Source organism: Procambarus clarkii, chromosome 3 (genome assembly GCF_040958095.1).
Source record: "Procambarus clarkii isolate CNS0578487 chromosome 3, FALCON_Pclarkii_2.0, whole genome shotgun sequence".
In the NCBI taxonomy this organism is placed as follows: domain Eukaryota; kingdom Metazoa; phylum Arthropoda; class Malacostraca; order Decapoda; family Cambaridae; genus Procambarus; species Procambarus clarkii.
In genome coordinates this window covers 44,819,317-44,830,243 of record NC_091152.1, presented here as the reverse complement: position 1 = coordinate 44,830,243, position 10,927 = coordinate 44,819,317, and positions in this window count along the sequence as shown.

Below are 10,927 nucleotides of genomic sequence, written 5' to 3'. Positions count from 1 at the left end.
AGCCACCAGTCAGTATCGATATGAAGCTAACATAGGCCAGTAGAGCTTGGATCAATGTTTTGAGCTACACAGAACGTTGTAATTTCTAATACTGAATTGTTCAAATAAATACACGTCAATATTTGCCTTGTAAGTCACTAGCTCATGTTTGAAGCTGTCAGTGAAAACGTGATTTGGTCACCTTCCGTCTGTTGTGTAAACACGCATCAACGTGACAGTAACGTAACTAAATAGCCTAACATAATCTATCCTAACCTGACCTAGTATAACCTGATCTAACCTAACCTAACCTGACCTAGCCTAACCTGACCTGACCTAACCTGCCCCTACCTAACCTAACCTGACAAAACCTGACCTAACCTAGTCTAACCATCCTAACCTGACCTAGCCTAACCTAACATAATCAAGCCTAACCTAATCTAACCTGAACTGACCTAATCTGACCTAGCCTGACCTAACCTAGTCTAACCATTCTAACCTAACCTAACAAAGCCTAACTTAACCTAACCTGACCTGACCTAACCTAAACTGAACTAACCTACCTTAACCTAACATAACCTAACCTAACCAAATATCTAACCAAACCTAACTATGCTAAACCAACATAATAAACAAATATTAATTTTTATATATGAGAGAAAACCAGTTTGTTTTTATACATTGTGAAAGTTTCATGCTATCAGCTGAATAAATCATGTTTTGATGAATTAAAATGAACGGTTTTTCCAAGCTTTGTGATTTTGTGTAAAACTCCGGTTGTATGACTTATCATGTCAGTGTTGGTACAGTGGTAGAGTATGCGGCTTGGCAATGCCTTGGTCGCTGGTTTGCGGCCACCACACGGCCCTAGTGGATTTTCTCATTGGTATATATCACGTTAGTATGATTTCTCAGTGTGTGTATGTATATTATGATGTCTGTGCTGCTCCCTAAGCTTAATCGTGTCTGGTTTCGGTTCGTGTTATCTGTTTAACAGTGAGTTTCTGTTAATATTTTTTTTCAATATTTTTAATGGTATGTACTGTTTTGTTGCCTCTGAGCACTGAGACGTCCAAAGTACTGTGATGTCAAGCACTAGAGAGGTGAGATACATGAGCAACGTCATACGTAATAAACATTGGGAAGAGTTCCTACAAAGCATAAATAAGCAAACAACACTTGTTGAAGTTTGGGAAAAGATACGAAAAATCTCTAGAAGCAGCCCAACCAAACCGCTGCACCACAGCCCACTAGAACAAGCAAACATCCTCCTTGATCAATGGGCACTAACATCGAGCTACGACTCACTCCCAATTAACATACAGCACAAACTTGATGACACACGCCCCAACAGACAACGAACCATCAATGTTGCCTGTACAGCTATCGACGTGTCGGACCTTAATGATGTAACTGAATATGAATTAAATCATGCACTAAAGATGGGAAAATCAACTGCTCCTGGAGAGGATGGTATTACTTAGTCTACTGAGATTAGTCTCACACGTACCAGGTAATCCACTATTAGTGTTGTACAGAATGAGTTTACGTGAAGGAGTATTACCTGATGCTTGGACAAAGAGTGTCATTGTTCCCATCCCCAAACCACACTCAGATAATTATAGACCCATATCTCTAACATCGTGTGTTTGTAAAGTGCTTGAACGTATTGTTCTTAACCGACTCTTGTATCGTATACAGGGGCACCTGTCACCCCAACTGTTTGGATTTATGCCTGGGCTCAGTACACAACACTGTTTTGCTGAGTACTTCGCACATATTGAAGCTTCCCCTCAAACAGTCTTCATCAACCTAGCAGCAACTTTTGATACAGTAAACAGAGAAATCATACTGGAACAGCTTGCCGAGCTGGGAATACAAGGAAAATTACTGAAATGGATAAAGGGCTATTTGTCTAATCGAACAGCATATGTTTTGTTTAATGGTGTTAAAAGCACAGAGAGCAAACACTTTGAACGGGGAACTGCACAAGGAGGGGTCCTCAGTCCCTTGTTGTTCAACGTTCTGATGCATAAACTTATTAAAGATCTTCCAACTAATAATGAAGACACTGTCATTTGTTATGCTGATGATATATGTTTACAGGCTGCCACCGAGCATAGAATGCAAGTTCTGCTCGACGCTTTTGCTACTAGAGCTGAGGAATGTGGCCTCCTTATATCTGTACAGAAAACTCGTGCCCTCATTCCATGTGGTATTCCACCAGCCAATTATCATATAGATGGGCGAGCACTTGAGAACTGCGAGTCTTACAGATACCTTGGTGTCCCCATTAACGACCCTGGGTACCTTTCTTCTCTCAAGAGGAGACTTTGGGAGAGATTAAAGCCCTTGCGGGTCCTTGTTGGTGTCAATCATGGACTTAACGTGAGACTTGCTAGAATGTTTTATGTATCATTTGTACGCTCTGTGATTGACTACAATACTCTACATCTCACATTGTATACTGACAAAGAGCTGAAATCTCTTGAAACCTTGCAAAATGAAGCTATGCGTCTCATCCTTGGGCTCCAAAGTCCACGAGAATAATTAATATGAGAGCAGAGTTAAAATTACCTACCATAAGTGAGAGAATTTTGTCTATTAGCACAGTTTTCGGCGTGAAGGCATTGAGTAGATCTAGACAACACATGAAGTTTCAAGCTAAACTTTCTAATATGCTGCACTCACCTGAGGTCTATAGAAGAAGAACGAAATCTGATTATGTATATTGGTTCTACAAGGTAGCCAACTCCATCAAAATATTAAATATGTACCCAACTCAACTAATGATTAATCAGCCAATTACTCCATGGGATAACTGGGTTCTATCAGTTGATTTTGTAAATGCGCCCAAGAAAGATAGTGTGCACACTACATTATTAAAACAGTTAACACTGAAAAGCATCACTGAAAGTACTCAGAGTATGGGTAACGATGTGTATCAGAAGGTGGACGATGTACCGGATGTGCATGTAACATATTTGAATAATCTTCTCTCGTACATACAGCAATGAAGCACGTCAATGACTGGGCAAGTACAACTCAAACCGAACTTGCAGGCATATACCTTGCCACTGAATTTTTAAAAAACAAAGGCAGTGAACTTATATACTGTGACTCGCAGAGTGCACTCCTGGCATTGAACGCACATAGTAGTGACACCCAGAAAATAGTCAGTGATATTCGGATGAATGCTTTAGCTGCCAAAGAAAACAGATTTGAGATTAAATTCCTATGGATACCATCACATGTTGGCATCTTAAGGCATGACACTGTTGATATGCTTGCTAAGACAGCCTGCAGAAAACCAGTGGTAGAAATTGATATGGGTGTTTCATTAGCAGTGACAAAGAGAATACTTAAACAAATATCTAATGAAAATCTCACCGACCTAACAAATTCTCAAAGACCTGAAAGTTGTAGCATTAAATATTATGATAGATATCGTGAGGAGACATTCACATATGGGACTAATAGAACAAGAACCCGGCAATGTGATGTTATAGTGGCCAGAATACGCCTGGGATACAGACGTATCTGGCAGCTTTCTCAAAACCCAAATGTCGAGTACACAATGTGTCAACTTTGTGAAAGAGAAAACATGCACTCTCTTGAACATTATATTGTAGAATGTCCCATACTGACTGACTTTCGCCCTCCTGGGCTAAGGTATGCTGAACTCTGTAGTTACTATATGAGTACTGGAACACGATGATATATTGGACTTATATTACATGGTCAATCTTGGATACATCAATCATACAATGTATATATATGATGTAACTATATAACCTGAGCTTGTAAAAGCACCTTCATCACCTTCAGTGATTAAGTGCTTAATTGCACACTAGTTTCTTTATCAGCTATCTCACCCTGTCAGAGTAAATGAGACAAATGTATGTGAATGCATGTGTGTGTGTGTGTATATGTATGTATATGTGTGTGTATATGTATATGTATGGGTATAAAGTATATATGGAAGCTGATCAGAATTACATTTCACCTTTGTGAATGTACATTAATGACACTATGTAAAAGTCACATCAAACACTTTATGTAAGGCATACGTAAATCTGTGTATCTATGTATTTACGTATGTAGGTTAGCTTAGCATTTTAAAAGCACCGAATCACCTTCTGTGGTTGATTGTTCAATAAACCCTTGAACTATATGTTTAACACTTCTCTAACCCTGTCCATGGAGGACAGAAGAAAATGTATATATGCTGGTTAGCATTGTAAATGTGTGGCCACGTTTGTGGTAGAAAATAATAAAAAAAAATAAAATAAAATAAAAATATGTTACAGCGACCACTGTCGCCAAATGGTTTCTCATGTGAATTTAGCTCTAGGCACACTCTAGGCTTAGCTGTCCAACCACTTGGGATGAACGGTAGAGCAACGGCCTCGCTTCATGCAGGTCGGCGTTCAATCCCCGACCGTCCAAGTGGGTGGGCACCATTCCTTTTCCCCGTCTAATCCCAAATCCTTTTCCTGACTCCTTCAAAGGATCATTACAGGTGTAATGGCTTGGCGCTTTCAACTAATAGTTCCCTCCACTTCCAGGTTTAACATGTTGGGTCATCACTGTTTTTTGAGTTACATGGTGCAGCAGGAACAGGAATTATTGATCATGCCTATATAGAATGATCAATACTCTCACCCCACCAAGTGTCTCGCTCTCAATGGTAATTCTCTGTTGCCCAGTCATTTGTCTTATGAACAAAATCACCGAGAACTAGGAAGTTGACCCGTGATCCACATGCCGTCAATCCTGTTCATTGTATTGCCTCTAGGACATTTCTAGTTATTTGTTCATACTGTGTTACCACAAGTGTGTTTTGGAGTAGACGGCTTATAACTACCTTGCCATTGCTCACAGCTGTACAGGTGTTTCCCTGGAACGCGGTCCGTCAAAAGGTTTATCACCAGGTCCTCAACTGCTGCTGTGAGCAAGTGCGATCAGTAACAGTTTGAGTCCTAGTCAATCCTCTTGTGGTTTTCTCAGGGACCGAGTGCGCGTGTGTGTTATGTGTGCAGTGTTTAATATGTGTTTGGTGTTACATAAGCATTTGTGTGTATGTGTTTAATATCTACAAGGAAAATTAAAGTAAAATTCCGAAAGTTGATTATAAGAGTAATGAAAATTGTGATTATTCTTGCATGTATGTATATCTTTCTTACTCATAGGCCAGGATGCAGGCCACAACAGCTGTCTAATCCCAAGCTACCAATTTACTGCTTGGCCAACAGAGAAATAAGGTAAGGAAAAGCTGCCTTATTATTCCTGCCCCGACCAGGGCACGAACCAGGGATTTATGGCTGAGAAGTAGAGTCGTTCACCACTCTAAACCTGTGAATATTTACTCGTATTTCAAAAGGATTTTCAATATCAGTGTGTGTGTGTGTGTGTGTGTGTGCGCGCGCACCTAATTGCTCCATCTCTTTGGTCCCGCCTCTCAACTGTCAATCAACGGGTGTACAGGTTCCTGAGTCTACTGGGCTCTGTCATATCTACACTTGAAACTGTGTATGGAGTCAGCCTCCACCACATCACTTCCTAATGCATTCCATTTGCTAACTACTCTGACACTGAAAACATATTAATGTGTCTGTGGATGAATTGGGTGCTCAGTTTGCACCTGGGTCCCTTTATACGAGAAGCATACATGTTAAAACAGCCTGACTAACCTTTACAATTTCCTAAAAAATTTTGAATCTGTTAAATGAAGGCGCTAGACACTAAAGCAGCTATTAATGTATTGCGCAGTTTCTGTTTTGTTACTGAAATCATCTATATATGTATTACGCGGTTTAAGGGTTAATTATGATTTACAAAACGCTTCTGTATTCCAGCGATGCGAGGTGGAGTTATATCACCTTTACTGATAACTCATATCTCGTTGTTCTGGAACTAGTCTGTTGGCATACCTCTGAACCTCTTACAACTTCGTTTTGCGCTAGACTATATATGGAAGCAATGCTGCCTCTGCATACTTCAGGATTGGTCTAACGTGTGTGTGTGTGTGTGTGTGTGTGTGTGTGTGTGTGTGTGTGTGTGTGTGTGTGTGTGTGTGTGTGTGTGTGTGTGTGTGTGTGTGTGTGTGTGTGTGTGTGTGTGTATTGTGTATATTGTGTATAATATGTGTCTGCATATATCTGGACTACCAGAAAGCTTTTGGCACAGTACCACATAAGAGACTGGTGCACAAACTGGAGATGCAGGCAGAAGTGAAAGGGAAGGTACTCCACTGGATAAGGGAGTATCTAAGCAACAGGACACAGCGAATCACCGTGAGGGGTGAGGTCTCAGAGTGGCGGGGAGTAACCAGTGGAGTCCCACAGGGATTAGTCCTTGGACTTATACTGTTTCTGATATACGTATATGATCTTCCAGAAGGAATTGACTCGTTCCTCTCGATTTTTGCTGATGATGCAAAAATGATGAGGAGGATCAAGACAGAGATGGACAGTATGAGGCTACAAGGTGACCTAGACAAACTGAAGGAATGGTCCGACAAATGGCTACTAAAATTCAACCCAAGTAAATGTAAGGTAATGAAACTAGGAGGAGGAACTAGGAGGCCAGTCACTGGATACCAAATGGGAGATGAAGTCCTTCACGAAACGAACAGAGAGAAAGATCTAGGAGTATCGCCAAACCTGTCTTCTGAAGCCCACATCAAAAGAATAACATCAGCAGCCTTCGCGAGGCTGGCTAACATCAGAACTGCTTTCAGAAACTTGTACAAGGAATCCTTCAGAATCTTGTATACCACATATGTAAGACCAATCCTGGAGTATGCGGCACCAGCATGGAGCCCGTACCTTGTCAGGCACAAGACAAAGCTGGAAAAAGTTCAAAGGTATGCCACTAGACTAGTCCCAGAACTAAGGGCATGAGTTACGAGGAAAGGCTGCGTGATATGCACCTCACGACTCTGGAAGACAGAAGAGTAAGGGGAGACATGATCACAACCTACAAAATTCTCAGAGGAATTGACAGGGTAGATAAAAATAAATTATTCAACACTGGTGGTACGCGAACAAGGGGACGCAGGTGGAAACGGAGTACCCAAATGAGCCACAGGGACGTTAGAAAGAACTTTTTCAGTGTCAGGGTAACTAGTTAACAGGTGGAATGCATTAGGCAGTGATGTGGTGGAGGCTGACTCCATACACAGTTTTAAATGTAGATATGATAGAGCCCAGTAGGCTCAGGAATCTGCATCAGTTGATTGACAGTTGAGAGGCGGGACCAAAGAGCCAGAGCTCAACCAAAGAGCCAGAGCCGGTAAGCACAACTAGGCGAGTAAACTATGTGAGTACAGGATGGAGCCCTGCAGAAAACAAGTACTAGTGAGTTACTTCCTGGTGTACCAACAGGGCATCAGGGGAGGAAATATTCTCACACCATTTGATTCTGTAAAGTCAGGAAGTTGATCCCGGGTCCGTGACCTGTGAATCGCGAGCACTGCCGCATATGTGTGTGTGTGTGTGTGTGTGTACTCCTAGTTGTGCTTACGGGGGTTGAGTTTCGGGTCTTTGGTCCCAACTCTCAACTGTCAATTAATCGGTGTACAGTTTCCTGAGCCTACTGGATCTTATCTGCATTTGAAACTGTGTATTGAGTCAGCCTCCACCACATCACTGCTTAACACGGGTGTCACAATCAGGAAAATTTGAGCAGTGGTACATTGAATGTTCCTCTTGGCAGAACAAACATGTTCCAAAGCATCCAGTACCCTGACCGTTGGGTGGACTGCGCTTACGATTCGTAGTCCTGAGGTTCCGGGTTCGATATAACCCACTGAACCAAACTCAGAACCTTAATTAAAGAGAGATGGTAATCTCTTTTAAGGTAATGGTAATTACCTTAAAATTGGTAATTTTTACTAATTTGAGATGGTAATAAAACAAATAATATTATATATATATTATATATATATTATATTATATATATATATATATATATATATATATATATATATATATATATATATATATATATATATATATATATTAGTATATATATATAACTATTTGAAACTGTGTGTGGAGTCAGCCTCCACCACATCACTTCCTAATGCATTCCATTTACTAACTACTCTGATACTGAAAACGTTCTTTCTAATGTCACTGTGGCTCATTTGGGTACTCAATTTTCACCTCTGTCCCCATTGCACGTGTGCCTCCTGTGTTAAATAAACTTGTTAATAAATAAAATAAACAAATGTAATAAATAAACTTTAAATATATTGTGTCTTTTCTAACCCTATCAGTTCCTCAGAGTGTGCGTGTGTCTTTATATTTTCCCATGACTATCATATTTACTTTTCAATTTGCTTGTTTTATATGAATAATGAGACGGTAGTCATCTGTAAACAGCGGCATGCTACCTGATCCTGCACCATTAATATGAAGCACGCTTACCTCGTGCTCTAAGAGTGTAGTTTATACCAAATAAAAGATTCAAGTTCCCCAGAGCATAAATATATTTCACCGTGGCATTACATTACCTTGATCCACTCATTAATGAGGGAATATTATCCCATGTTCCTCACCGTAATCTCGCCTGCATGTCATGGAACAGTTGGAGAAAAATTTCATTCCCAAGCATCAAAAGGTGTAGGATTACATTGCATCTTCGCACGATATCATCGAAATCTCTGAGAATATATTGTAAACATAACTGAGCACGAGGCTTTGTTGATGACAGCACGCGACCAGCGTCCTGGAGATATATGTATGTGTGTGTGTGTATTATTTATATATATATATATATATATATATATATATATATATATATATATATATATATATATATATATATATATATATATATATATATATATATATATATATATATATGTAATATTCGAATTATATCTAATATGTCGAACAATTTGAGTTTCAAAGGTATAATTTGTAGCATTAATCCTAAAATAGCCAAACGTTTCATGCACTTAAATGCACATTAGAAAGTGTGAAGGAAATTACTTGTGGCTATTATGGGCTACGAATTCCCACGGCGGCCCAGTAAGTGGTAAGAAACACACACACACACACACACACACACACACACACACACACACACACACACACACACACACACACACACACACACACACACAAGGTAGGTAGATCAAGGTAGTATTCAAGAGCGAGGACATCAAAGTAAGGAAGAGCAAACTGAGGCATGCAAGGAACTACAAAGAGGTATATGTTCAGAGGGACATGACCAGAGACGAGATAGTAAGGGTAGCAGATGCAAGGAAAAGGCGCAAGGAGAGGGAAGAGAGCCAGGGAACCTCAGCCTCCAACCCAGCAATCCCAGAGGGGAGTGGGGAACCTCAATCCAGCAACCCAGAAACCCCAGGGGGGAATGCAACACCCCAGCCCACCACCCAATAGGGCCCTCCCTACCCCCCAGCACAAACCCTTCCTTGCCCCTGCATAATGCCCATCATGAAACCCAAATCCTCCCCCTCCCCTTACCCCAAGTAGCCCCTGCTTTCCCAGCCCCTGGTCTTCTCCCTGCCCCAAGCAGGCCTGAGCAAGACCAAAGCCCTCTATCCCCCACTCCACCTCCCTCCAAACCCCTGTCAACTACACCGCAGGAGGGTGTGCCCTCTCCCCAAGCAATCCCTGCTCCCTCACCCCCAGGACTTCTTCCTGCCCCAAGCAGGCCTGAGGAAGACCTAAGCCCTCCACCCCCCACTCCACCTCCCCCTGAACCCCTGGCAACTACCTCACAGGAGGATGAGCCTACCCAAGTAGCAATGACCATAGAACAACCTCCTACACTTGTAGGGAGTGAGGGTGAAATTGGATATAAGAAAGTGAGCTTCAAGGTAATGTCCTCAAACATTGATGGGATTACCAATAAAGCAAGTGAACTGGCAGAAAGGGTGCAAGAAGAAAACCCTGATGTAATAGGACTAACGGAAACAAAATTGTCAGGAGTCATAACAGATGCTGTGTTTCCAAAGGACTACTATATAGTAAGGAAAGAGAGGGAAGGGAGAGGAGGTGGAGGAGTGGCCCTGCTGATAAGGAAGGACTGGAGTTTTGATGAGATGGAAATTCCGGGCTGTGACGGATTCAGAGATTACATAACAGGAACAATAACAATGGGTGGACCTAAGATAATAGTGAAAGTCATTTACAACCCTCCCCTAAATGACAGAAGACCTAGACAGGAGTTTGATAGGAACAACATGGCAACCATTAATATAATAGAGAGAGCAGCTTCAGTTGCCTGCAGGAATGGCTCAAGACTCTTTATCATGGGTGATTTTAACCATGGAAAGATAGACTGGGAGAATGGTGACCCACATGGTGGTGCAGATACGTGGCGAGCTAAACTCTTGGAAGTGGCAACAAGGAATTTTCTGAGGCAGCATGTCAAGGAACCCACAAGAGTGAGAGGCAATGATGAACCAGCTAGACTCGACTTGATATTCACCCTGAATGAGTCAGAAATACAGGAAGTCAAAGTTGAAGCCCCCATAGGAATGAGTGACCACAGTGTACTGACCTTTGAGTACTTGGTGGAGGTAGGGATAACCTATCCAAGGATGGGAGTGGAGGGGAAAAGACTGAATTACCGAAGAGGAAAATATGACGAGATGAGGAACTTCCCCAGGGGAATACCATGGGAAACAGAACTTAGAGACAAGAATGTGCAGGTCATGCTGGATTTTGTCACCCAAAAGTGCCAGGAAGCTGCAGACAGGTTTATCCCCGTCCAAAAGGAGAAAAACGAAAAACAACAGAAAAACCCATGGTTCAACCAAGAATGTAAGGTAGCGAAACAACTGAGTAAAAGAACATGGAGAAACTACAGAAATAACAGAACACCAGAGTGCAGGGAGAGATACCAGAGGGCCAGAAATGAGTACATCAGAGTGAGGAGGGAAGCAGAGAGAGAGTTTGAAAATGAC